Source organism: Paramisgurnus dabryanus, chromosome 11 (genome assembly GCF_030506205.2).
Source record: "Paramisgurnus dabryanus chromosome 11, PD_genome_1.1, whole genome shotgun sequence".
Taxonomy (NCBI): Eukaryota; Metazoa; Chordata; class Actinopteri; order Cypriniformes; family Cobitidae; genus Paramisgurnus; species Paramisgurnus dabryanus.
Genome location: NC_133347.1, coordinates 32,238,281 through 32,249,848, shown reverse-complemented (window position 1 = coordinate 32,249,848; position 11,568 = coordinate 32,238,281). Strand labels below are relative to the sequence as shown.

The 11,568-nt window shown below is 35.7% G+C and overlaps 1 long non-coding RNA gene across 1 annotated transcript; it reads right to left on the bottom strand.

The window, feature by feature from the left end:
* Positions 1-927: 927 nt before the first annotated feature.
* On the bottom strand, positions 928-5,260 carry LOC141282960 (uncharacterized). Its single transcript, XR_012337875.1, has 4 exons — positions 4,873-5,260; positions 4,548-4,651; positions 2,430-2,501; positions 928-2,352 (listed from the first exon to the last, which is right to left on the bottom strand). It is a non-coding gene; the product is annotated as an uncharacterized lncRNA (long non-coding RNA).
* Between the last annotated feature and the right edge of the window lie 6,308 nt (positions 5,261-11,568).

Below are 11,568 nucleotides of genomic sequence, written 5' to 3'. Positions count from 1 at the left end.
AGAGAAAGATGGCAGAGAAAGATACATATCCATAAACAGAACAATAAATGACAGAGATTCCATAAATTGCAGGAACACTGAGAACGGTACCAAACATGCACACTCTGGAGACAATACAACGATCTGACAAAGACATAGTGAAAGACAGGCTGTTAAATACCAGTGGTGATGAGTGTTCAATAGTCTACAGCTGTGTAGGGCTGATCAGGGGCTAATGAGCTATTATCAGGTGAAATCAATAAACACACACACAGAACACAGTTGACAACTGTGACAGTTTCCCCTTGCCGGGAGGCCATATGCTCCATGATTTGCTGCTGGCGAATGCTCACCTCTGTGAGGTGCTTCAGCAGTTCTTCCATCTTCGGGGGAGGAGCGTCACCTGGGGAAACAGAGAGGGAATGTGAGCCAAAAGAGGAAATAAAAATCTGTCCAAACTAATCCAAGAGGGGAAAACTGAGTGTGAAGGGGTCACTGTCTGTGTCTTCTTCACTACCCAGGTGAAAAAAAAGTGCACTAAAATACACTTTATTTAAGTACACTTAGTACACTTTTCCACAATATACTAAAAGTGCTCTATTTTCGCACACTAATTTTGAACTTAGTATACTAAAAAGTAGTATTTAGTACTTCTTAAGATGAACTTAATACCATCTTAGTGTACTCAACTGTGCTATTTTGAGACACCATGAAGTTGAACTAAAATGTATTTTTAACATACTAGGTCTGTATTTAAAAAAAATATATTTAATTATAACTTGAAGTACACTTGAACCCACCTTTAAGCATTTTTAAATATAATTTAAAGTATACTAATGGTATGTTAAAATAATATTCCAAATGTATTCCCAGGTGAAAAAAGTTCACTAAAATACACTATTTAAGTACACTTTCCACATTATACTAAAAGTGCTCTATTTTCGCACACTAATTTTGAACTTAGTATACTAAAAAGTAGTATTTAATACTTCTTAAGATGAACTTAATACCATCTTAGTGTACTCAACTGTGCTATTTTGAGACACCATGAAGTTGAACTAAAATGTATTTTTAACATACTATGTCTGTATTTAAAAAAATATATTTCATTATAACTTGAAGTACACTTGAACCCACTTTTAAGCATTTTTAAATATATTTTAAAGTATACTAATGGTATGTTAAAATAATATTCCAAATGTATTCCCAGGTGAAACAAGTTCACTAAAATACACTATTTAAGTACACTTTCCACATTATACTAAAAGTGCTCTATTTTCACACACTAATTTTGAACTTAGTATACTAAAAAGTAGTATTAAGTACTTTTTAAGATGAACTTAAAACCATCTTAGTGTACTCAACTGTGCTTTTTTGAGACACCATGAAGTTGAACTAAAATGTAATTTTAACATACTAGGTCTGTATTTAAAAAATATCTTTAATTACAACTTGAACCCACCTTTAACCATTTACGAATCTACTTTAAAATATACTAGTAGTATGTTAAAATAATATACCAAATGTATTCCCAGGTGAAAAAGTTCACTAAAATACACTTTAAGTTCACAACCTTAAGGTACCAAAAGCTCTTTATTTTCGTGCAGTAAATTGTGCTTAATATACTAAAAAGTAGTATTTAGTACTTGTTAAGACAATCTAAGTGTACTCAACTGTGCTATTTTCTAAAATTGTATTCAGTTACAACTTGAAGCACATTTGAACCCACCTTTTAAACATTTATAAATGTAATTTAATAATTTCAGATATAATAATATTACATAAATAATATAGCATACAAAATGAAATAATAATATATTGCCCACACATTTGTATACATAAAATAAATCATTTCTAATGTACTGTATGTGACATTTGAATTACAGTCAAGTTTACTATTAGAATGTTATACATGTACTATTTTACCTGCATGTTTGCCACCAAAACATGTTTTAACTCATTCTAAAATGATACCTATTCTGTATTCATACATACGAACCAGTTTCTTCCATCATTAACAACTAATTAAATGTTAAAGAAACAACTAAGTATGTATTTACTGCTATTGAAATGATTTTACAATATAAAACAAAGATCAGTGAAATGCAATGAGCTACTTTTATCAAATTGTGGAACATTAATACATCAATATGAAAAGTACACTATGAATATGCAACCATTGAATAATTATATAATCATAATGATGTAATTCTCTAAACAAAAAGTTACTGGACAAATGCAGAAGTGCATTTGAACTTACTCGAGATAAACCTACAAATGGCTGAACCAAAACACAGAGCAGTTTAAATGTCACGTTTAAGTGGAGGGTCACTTCTTCTTGCCATTCAGACACTGAAGACTTAATCACAAGGTCTGTGAAAAGGAAACAGAATATATACAAAATTAACCAATAATTAATGAATTAGAATTTTGTTAACTTCTCAGTTTACCTTTTAAAGCTTTGACTGTGTCCTCATCAAGCTTGACATGAGTGTCCGTTTGATCCGTCGCTACATGGCACTCTACAAGTTACATTGAACAAAGGGTTATAGGAGGCTTAACTCACTGACACTGATATAATGCAACCTGTGTGTATTACAGGATATTCTTTACTTTGATAATTGTGTTTTATTTTAACCAAGGGCATTTTCCATTGACATGTCTATTGTGGTCTTGCTTACAAGAAAAGTTCACCTCTGTTTAAGGAGATTTAAGGAAATCAGAAGTCATGCCAATGGACTCTATGCACGCTTAACTTCCACAATTGACTCAAGGCTGCTCTTAAGTTTCTGATGCGGGAGATTTAAAGCAGAGTGACAGCAGAATCGCTAAAATTACTTGTTTGCTGGATTTACCCAAATTTACAACCTATGATGTGTGAAGAATTGTCCAGATGTGCAAACTGAGAAAGGTTGCAAGTTTTATGTGTTGTCTTATCTCTGTAATCATTAAGATATATTCAGCTAGCCTGTTCTAGCAGTGCTTACATTGTGCTGTTTTTTACAATCCGTCCAGCAGGATAATCACGTTAGTAATATATTATTGTCTTTGTAATGTTGTCTAAAAGTGTACGGTCCAACATCCAATAGGAAAATTCAACTGCAGTACAGGGCTCAAAATTAACTTTTTTTTGGTAGTACTGGTGCTCACAACTTTAAAGAGTTAGGAGCACCAGCAGAAATTTAGGCGCATCCATCCAAAAATTAAAAAGCACCACAACTACAATGTATATGTTAATAGATTTATTTTATTAAAATAAAATGCAACCACCAGGCTTTACATATCCTATGGCCAGCATTTAAATTTGGTCTTTTATTTTATTTTTTTTACTGCATAGATTCCTAAATTAATACCCAACTGCTTTTGAAATAGTATAGCAATAATAATTTACCAATTACAGATTACAGGTAAAATGATTAAGATTACAATAGAAAATCTAGCAAACACGTAAAACACTGATTAATTGGGACATTTACAAAAGTGAGCTTAATATAGAAGGCTTAATATAGAAGGCTAATATTGGTATTGATAACTGCATTACCAGGATGCTATTACTACTAAATATGTTTTTAAAAATATATTTTTTTATAAAAACATACCATCAACATTGTCGTGTTCCACATCAACATGGACCACAAGGATGTTTGTCGGATGTCCATTCACCAGCGCATGCGCACATACACTATCAAACACTCTTTGACAGACAGGTCGGTGTCTCCATCAATAATGAACACATTTGTCATGACACTATTTGTGTTTTTGGCACTTTCGCCATGTTTAAGCAAGGTCTGTCGCTTAAAATGTTTTGATTCCGCCACCAACGCCGTTTTACAGGATTTACAGTAAGCAAAGTAAGTTACATCGAGCCATTTTCATAGCGGAGACACTCGAAATCTTTAAGCCACTCTCTCTGAAAGGTTTAACGTCAAGTCTTATTTTCCGGTGGTGGAGTCGCATTTGAATCCGGATCGTCGTCATTAATTACAGTAGTAACATTGGCTGTAGTCGGCTTGTTCTCGTCATGCTCGCGGTGCGTCTTATTTTCGCGCTTCACGTACCAACGTAGCACGGCAACAAGGAATGACTGACGCTCATATTAGCCAATCTGCGGTCTTCATTAAACGTAAGAACTTAATGGTGAAATTTGATTGGTTATGTAACGTTGGAGAGAACACTGAACCTGGGACAGCAGCACGCAGCATCACAATCTAAATCAAGTCGCACCACAACAAAATGGGCAGTCGCAGAAATGCTCCCAAATATATTTTAAGGTCGCACAGATTAAATTTCGGTCGCATATGCGACCAAAATATTCGCAATTTCGAGCCCTGACAGTAGCCACCGTTCAACCTGAAGAGGGCAGCACTCAGACGTTTTTACAACATATATTGTAGTATTGAAACACTTTATATCCAAATGTCAAAAAACTTACACTAATAAAGCATCATTCTTACAGATCATTAACTAAAAAAGTTGGTTTAGGGTTTAGTTACTCTATAAACATTAGCATTAGAAAAACACAAAAGTTATCTAAATGTTATACAAATACTGTAGAACTAAAAACTTACCACCAAGAATAAGTATTTTTACGGGCTGTATCTTCATCTGTTCATCTCTACTTCGACTTATTAGATATTCTCGGCTCTGATTGGTCAATTTGAATGCCGCTGTGCTAAAAAAAGACAGGCTGTTATGATTTCTGAAATACAACAAGAGAAATGAAATGCCTAACTTTACTCACAAAAAAAATGTAACGTTATGTTCCAAAAGCCACACAACATACACGCTTTAAGAAGCTGGGTTAAAATTAAGACATACTGTAATACTAAATGTTCTACTTATTTAATAGTTCACTAAAAATAAAAAGCAAAAATCTGTCATCACTTAACTTACCCTCATGTTCTCTCATTCATCTTCAAACAAAAACCGATGTACTTTAATGAAATCCAAGAAACGTATATTTCCCCTCGATGTCAGATCCACTTGATACTTAAAAACTGCTCACATTTCAAAAGGTTAATCGCAACAGCAATAAAAAACATCGCCGAAGTAATCCATGTGAATCGCGTTGTTTCAGCCAAGTCCTCTGATGATCACTATATATAATTTAACAGTTTTAGTTTCAACTTTTAATCCACATTTACCAACGATCACGCACGTTGTGTATCGAACAACTGAATCAGGAAGCCAATGTGACGTACTGAATCCCAAGAACCAATGAGGTTTAGTCAGGTCCGTCACGTGTGTTGTTTGAATATAAACACTAACAAATTTATGTGGATTAACTTTGTGAAATCAATATATAATGCAAGTTCAATGATATGATGTTGAAATTGCAATGTTAGCCTATTAAAATTAATGTACATGTTTAAAAAAATATATGTTTTTTTCTAAATACACTAAAACTTCTGTAAAAGTATGCTTGTGTTTAACATACTTTTTTTTAAAATGTGTAATTAAACATATATTTTTTCCCAGCGTACCTCTAGTGCTCTTTTTAGAAATACGTTAAATGTATGCTTGAGTTTAGCATACTTATAAAAAGTGTAATTAAAAATATATTTATTACCAGTGTACCTCTAGTGCACTTTTTAGAAATACATTAAAAGTATGCTTGAGTTTAGCATACTTTTTTAAAGTGTAATTAAAGATATAATTATTACCAGCGTACCTCTAGTGTACTTTTTAGAAATACATTAAAAGTATGCTTGAGTTTAGCATACTTTTTTAAAGTGTAATTAAAGATATAATTATTACCAGCGTACCTCTAGTGTACTTTTTAGAAATACATTAAAAGTATGCTTGAGTTTAGCATACTTTTTTAAAGTGTAATTAAAGATATAATTATTACCAGCGTACCTCTAGTATACTTTTTAGAAATACATTAAAAGTATGCTTGAGTTTAGCATACTTATAAAAAGTGTAATTAAAGATATATTTATTACCAGTGTACCTCTAGTGCACTTTTTAGAAATACATTAAAAGTATGCTTGAGTTTAGCATACTTGTAAAAAGTGTAATTAAAAATATATTTATTACCAGTGTACCTCTAGTGCACTTTTTAGAAATACATTAAAAGTATGCTTGAGTTTAGCATACTTTTTTAAAGTGTAATTAAAGATATAATTATTACCAGCGTACCTCTAGTATACGTTTTAGAAATACATTAAAAGTATGCTTGAGTTTAGCATACTTATAAAAAGTGTAATTAAAGATATATTTATTACCAGTGTACCTCTAGTGCACTTTTTAGAAATACATTAAAAGTATGCTTGAGTTTAGCATACTTTTTTAAAGTGTAATTAAAGATATAATTATTACCAGCGTACCTCTAGTGTACTTTTTAGAAATACATTAAAAGTATGCTTGAGTTTAGCATACTTTTAAAAAGTGTAATTAAACATATATTTATTACCAGCTTAACTCTAGTGCACTTTTTAGAAATAAATTAAAAGTATGCTTGAGTTTAGCATACTTTTAAAAAGTGTAATTAAGCATATATTTATTACCAACGTACTTGTAGTACACTTTTTTGAAATACATTTAAAAGCTATTTAACATATTTTTTAATACACTTTAAATAAGCACGTTGGGAATACAAATGTACTAAAAACATATTACTTAAATTTTAAGTATATTTTTAATACATTAAATACTACTTTTTTTTCACCTGGGTAATTTGCCCGCATTCTCCACCAGTGTGGCGGGGTGAAGAAGCACACGACACGAGAATGCAGGTAAAAGCCACGGAGGGTGGGTTTTATTAGTGGTTTTAGTGGGGAAAAGAAGGATAACGTGAGGTGATTTGGTGCTCGGTGCTTTGCTTCCTCTTCTTTGTAAAGCGTTGTGCTGTGTGGTTCCGTGCTCTCCCTTGGTGCTGGGACTGGCGGTCACACACTGCTCTCTGCGGGGGTAAGAGAAACAAAGATTAGCCGAGTCTTGTGGAGACATCTTTCACCTCTGTGTTTGTTTCCCAGGTTTATAAAGCTGATGCTTGATGGGGAGCAGGTGTGGCCGCTCAGCCCATAATGAGCAGGTACAGGTGTGACTGCTTGGTTTCCAGGGCGACGCTGATGAGAGCTCGGGACACATGTCACAGTTGAGTTTTGTTACTATCGTTCATTGGACTGGTGCTTGTGTTTACTGTAGGTGACACAATGCAAATCATGATGTGTGTTTATGACTGTGCTAATGCCAGTACTGAGATCAGTTCCTTCTTACCTTATCATAATGTGCTATATAATAATAAATATGTTAAGAAAAGAAGTAATTTTTTTTAGAAATCACATTTTTTACAATGTTATTTTACTTAAAGTCACTATGAAAATAAAATGAAAAAACTTGTTTGTTTTTGAATACTGTGGTATTTTTTACAAATGACTTGAGCTTCATTATTTTCTAAAAATTCATTTGCTTTCCTAATCTTTAATCAAAAGCGCAAATCTCCTCCCCTCCTCAAAACGATCTCTCTTTACTTGCGGTCAGGCAGGTTGGTGGGGCCCGGAGAAGAATCCTGCGATTAGTAATTAGCAACACGACCCAAGTTCAATGATCCAATCAGATGTCGATGGAAAAATCCAGCCCTGCTTTCAGAAGCCAGTTTCATTCGGATATGTCATCACATGGAAAAAAGGCAATCACTACTTCTGTTTCATGCCGACTTTAGGTTGAAAAGTTGAAAGTTAAAAAAGTAGATTTTACTTAATTTTCATTTATGAAATTTACTTGAAAAATATTAGTGCAAAAACTTCCAAAATAAAAATAGTGTTTTTTTTGTATAGAAGTATAATTGGCTAATAATTAGCTGGAAAGCCAGTCAGTTTGACAAAAGTGTTTAAAGAAGTCATGTCTACATATATATATATATATCAGTGGCGAACCGTGGGTACTTCAGCTGGGCCTTCAAAATATGCAATAAAGTGCAAATGCTTCTCCATCCATAATACTAGGCTATTCGTATTTCGTTAAATCATACAGTGAACGTGTAAAAATTCTGAGCATGCAAAGTTAAATTACAGAATGGGCATTGTCTGCCTTGAAATGCAGTTTTAAAGTTTAAAATTAACTTTAATCTAACTGATAAACACAAATACAGACTCTGCTGCTCTGTAATGACAGGGGCTCTGTAAATTTGCATTTAACAAGCTTAAATTATGTTCTTTAATTTATATTTTATTTTTTGGAAATATATATTTATCTGTAGGATACCTTGTTAATCTTTTTCATAAGGGGAAATATAGCACCCTGCGTTCTCAGTGCACCTCCTTGTGGCTTATAACTGTTGTTATAAGATATCCAGGGCTCGCAAAATCGCTAGCCCGAGGTCCCGGGGCTATTGCGAATTCTTGTCAGGCTACAAAAATGTATCTCTGCCCTGCCCATCGGGTATAGCGAGGAAAAAAATGTTTGAATGTTTTCGCATTCTCTCAGATTTAGTTAGGAAATTATATTGCATGTAATTCGGCGTCGCCTGTCAGTCATTACTATCCTCACGTAACAAGTGAAACTGTCAGGAAGTAAAAGTATAATTAAACCCATTATTTTTCTCGTGTTCGTGTCATATGCACATATTTGGTCGATTTGCCCGTCACTCTCCACACCAAAACACATAGCTTGGCCTTCCCTCGGATTCATGAAGTCCTAACCAATGAATGAGCCAGATAACCGGGCCTTAAAAGAGACAGACGATTCTGATTGGATTAGATGTTTTCATGACATGAACCTGACAGTAAGCTTAACGTTAGAACATAGATGAGAGAAAATATATTAAAGCTGTCACCCTATATAGGGCGGAACCAAAAGCGGCGGAGATTGGTTCCGCCAGAAGATGGTTTCCGCCCGGACCGCATTTTTAAAACACCCTTTTACTTCCTGGTTTCTGGGGCAACGCAATCAGGGCTTCAGGAGCAACAGGTGTGTGGATTGGAAAGTGGAAATCTGTGATTGGAGGATGCAGGAAGAAAAGACATATAAATAGGCCCAGAGAAACACAGGATTGGTGTGGTTGAGAAGAGAGAAGATTTCCGGGGCGAGCTTCGCTCCGCCAAAGGCATACCACTATCTCACACTTCCTGTGAAGCGCCGAGGACGCCGTTGATCCGGGGATCACTTTAGAAGTGAACGGAAAGAGTATGACGAGTGATGTGTATTGTGAATACTAAAGTATCACCTGCTTTTGTGTTGTGACTAGCCACGTAGCATTGCGGCCCCACTGGAGAGAGAGAAACGTGGGTGAGCCGGGATCCATTCTGGAAGTAGAGGATATACGTGAGTAGCATTTCAGCCTGTGATGTGTATTGTGAATACTAAAGTATCACCTGTTTTGTGTTGTGACTAGCCACGTAGCATTGCGGCCCCACTGGAGAGAGAGAAACGTGGGTGAGCCGGGGATCCATTCTGGAAGTGGAAGATATACGTGAGTAGTATTTCAGTCTGGGGTGTGTACTGTGAATGCAAAAGGTATTACCTGACCTGAGGTCGGTGGAGTGTGGGTTGAAGAAACTTGTAAAGTGGGATTTCCTTGAGCGTGTAGTGACGAAACCTTTTCCTTGACGAGTGGATGGGCAGTGGTGAAGCACCTGGATGGTGAAGTGAGTAGACCAATTTACGATCAATACTTGTGCCAGATGGCTGTTGGGCTGACGGCTGTGAGAAATAACTACCTTTGTGTGGAGCCTCTTCAAAGGTTCGCCCCTGTTCCGTGTTTCTGACACCGTGAGTGGAGGAAGAACCAGGGAAGCATTCGACTCTATACAGTTGGCCTCAACGTCCTTTCCCCCTGCCCTTGGAGGCTGTAAGTCGAAGCACAGTGTGTAAAGCTCCTCGTTGTTAAGTCCACTGCCCTTGAGTAAAAGAGTAAGGAAAAGTCCAGTTTTGTGTAACACTTACCTTTGCTTCCAGCACGTACCGGGAAGAGGAAGAAAAGTCCAGTCTTGTGTAACACTAACCTTTGCTTACAGCACGAACCTAGAAAAGGAAGAAAGTCCAGTCTTGTGTAACACTTACCTTTGCTTGCAGCACGAACCTAGAAGAGGAAGAAAAGTCCAGTCTTGCGTGACATTTACCTTTGCTTACAGCACGTACCTAGAAGAGGAAGAAAAGTCCCGTCTTGTGTGACACTTACCTTTGCTTGCAGCACGAACCTAGAAGAGGAAGAAAAGTCCAGTCTTGTGTAACACTTACCTTTGCTTACAGCACGTACCTAGAAAGGAAAGGAAAAGTCCAGTCTTGTGTAACACTTACCTTTGCTTACAACACGTACCTAGAAAGGAAAGGTCCAGTGTTGTGCAACACTTACCTTGGTATACAGCATAGTAATCACTTTCTCTGATTTTGCCTCCAGGAGAAGGGGAACGCGCCACGGGTTCAAGAGAGCAAACCTCAAGGGCTCGGTCCCCCTGTCCCCGTGGAAGCCCCGCCTGGAGGCGTGAAGGAACTACTGTTTTAAATTGCCCTTTCCATGTATTTTAAGTAACTTAATAAAGATTTATTTTAAGTATAACTCATCTCTCGTGTGTCTGGTCATTGGGGTGGCTTTGGGACCTCCTCGAGGTGGGAACTAGGAAGGGGTCCGCCCCGACCTGTGACACATGTATTGTATTAAATTGAATTAAATAGAAATTTAAAAATGTAAAACCATATTTTTATTGAATACTATATTATTTATTTGTATTATTATTATAAAAAGGCGTAGAAGGCCCTGAAGGTTCCCCACTGATATATATATAAGTTAATAAGTTATTTTATTATACATTTATTAGTCAGTCTCTTGATTGGGATTCTGCAATCACAACATTTAGCACAAAATCAAGCAAGCTCTGCAAAATTTGCAGCATCTTGCAATTTTTATAAATTTGTTGCAGATTTTCCACAAAAAATAATGTGTGAAGTCATCATTTCACATGATGCTCTTTCTGCTTCAAGTAAAGTAAGTAAGATCTTGTGAATACAGCTAAATAAAAGATATCATTAAGATCACAGAAACTATTGGAAACTAGGCTTAGGTTGGCTTTGTAATAACTAATTACGGTTATACGGTCCATGTTTCTCTACTGTTCCATTTAATTTAAAAATAAAAGAGAAGTTGCATAGCTTCAGTCTAGATTTATATAAGGACATTAAGGTGATGTTTACCTAGACATGGCTTATAGTCCTAGACTAAAATGCATGTTTGAGCTTCCTTAATCAAAAACATGTCAGAAAACTATCGTAGGCTATCTTTGGACGCAAGACCGGGAAAACGGCCATCTTTGAACCTCTCTCACTGTACGACATAGGACCACCGATGAAGAGCCACGATCACAGAAATTGCGACGATTGTTTCACCATGGCAATCTTTCATCTGGGACAGACAATTATTGTGCAGGGTATCCCGCGCTTTAGATCCTTCTGGTTGTATTTGAATATAGTGAAGAAGGGAAACAGGTGTGGTGTAGCTATGATTGAGTATACAGAAAAAACATCTCTATAAAAGCTTGTTTACACCTGGTATTATTAAGATGTGTTTTCGTTGATCGGATCACAAGTGGACTAGAGAGACAACATTCATGTTTTTACCTGACATTTTAATCTGTCTCTTTTGTCCACTTT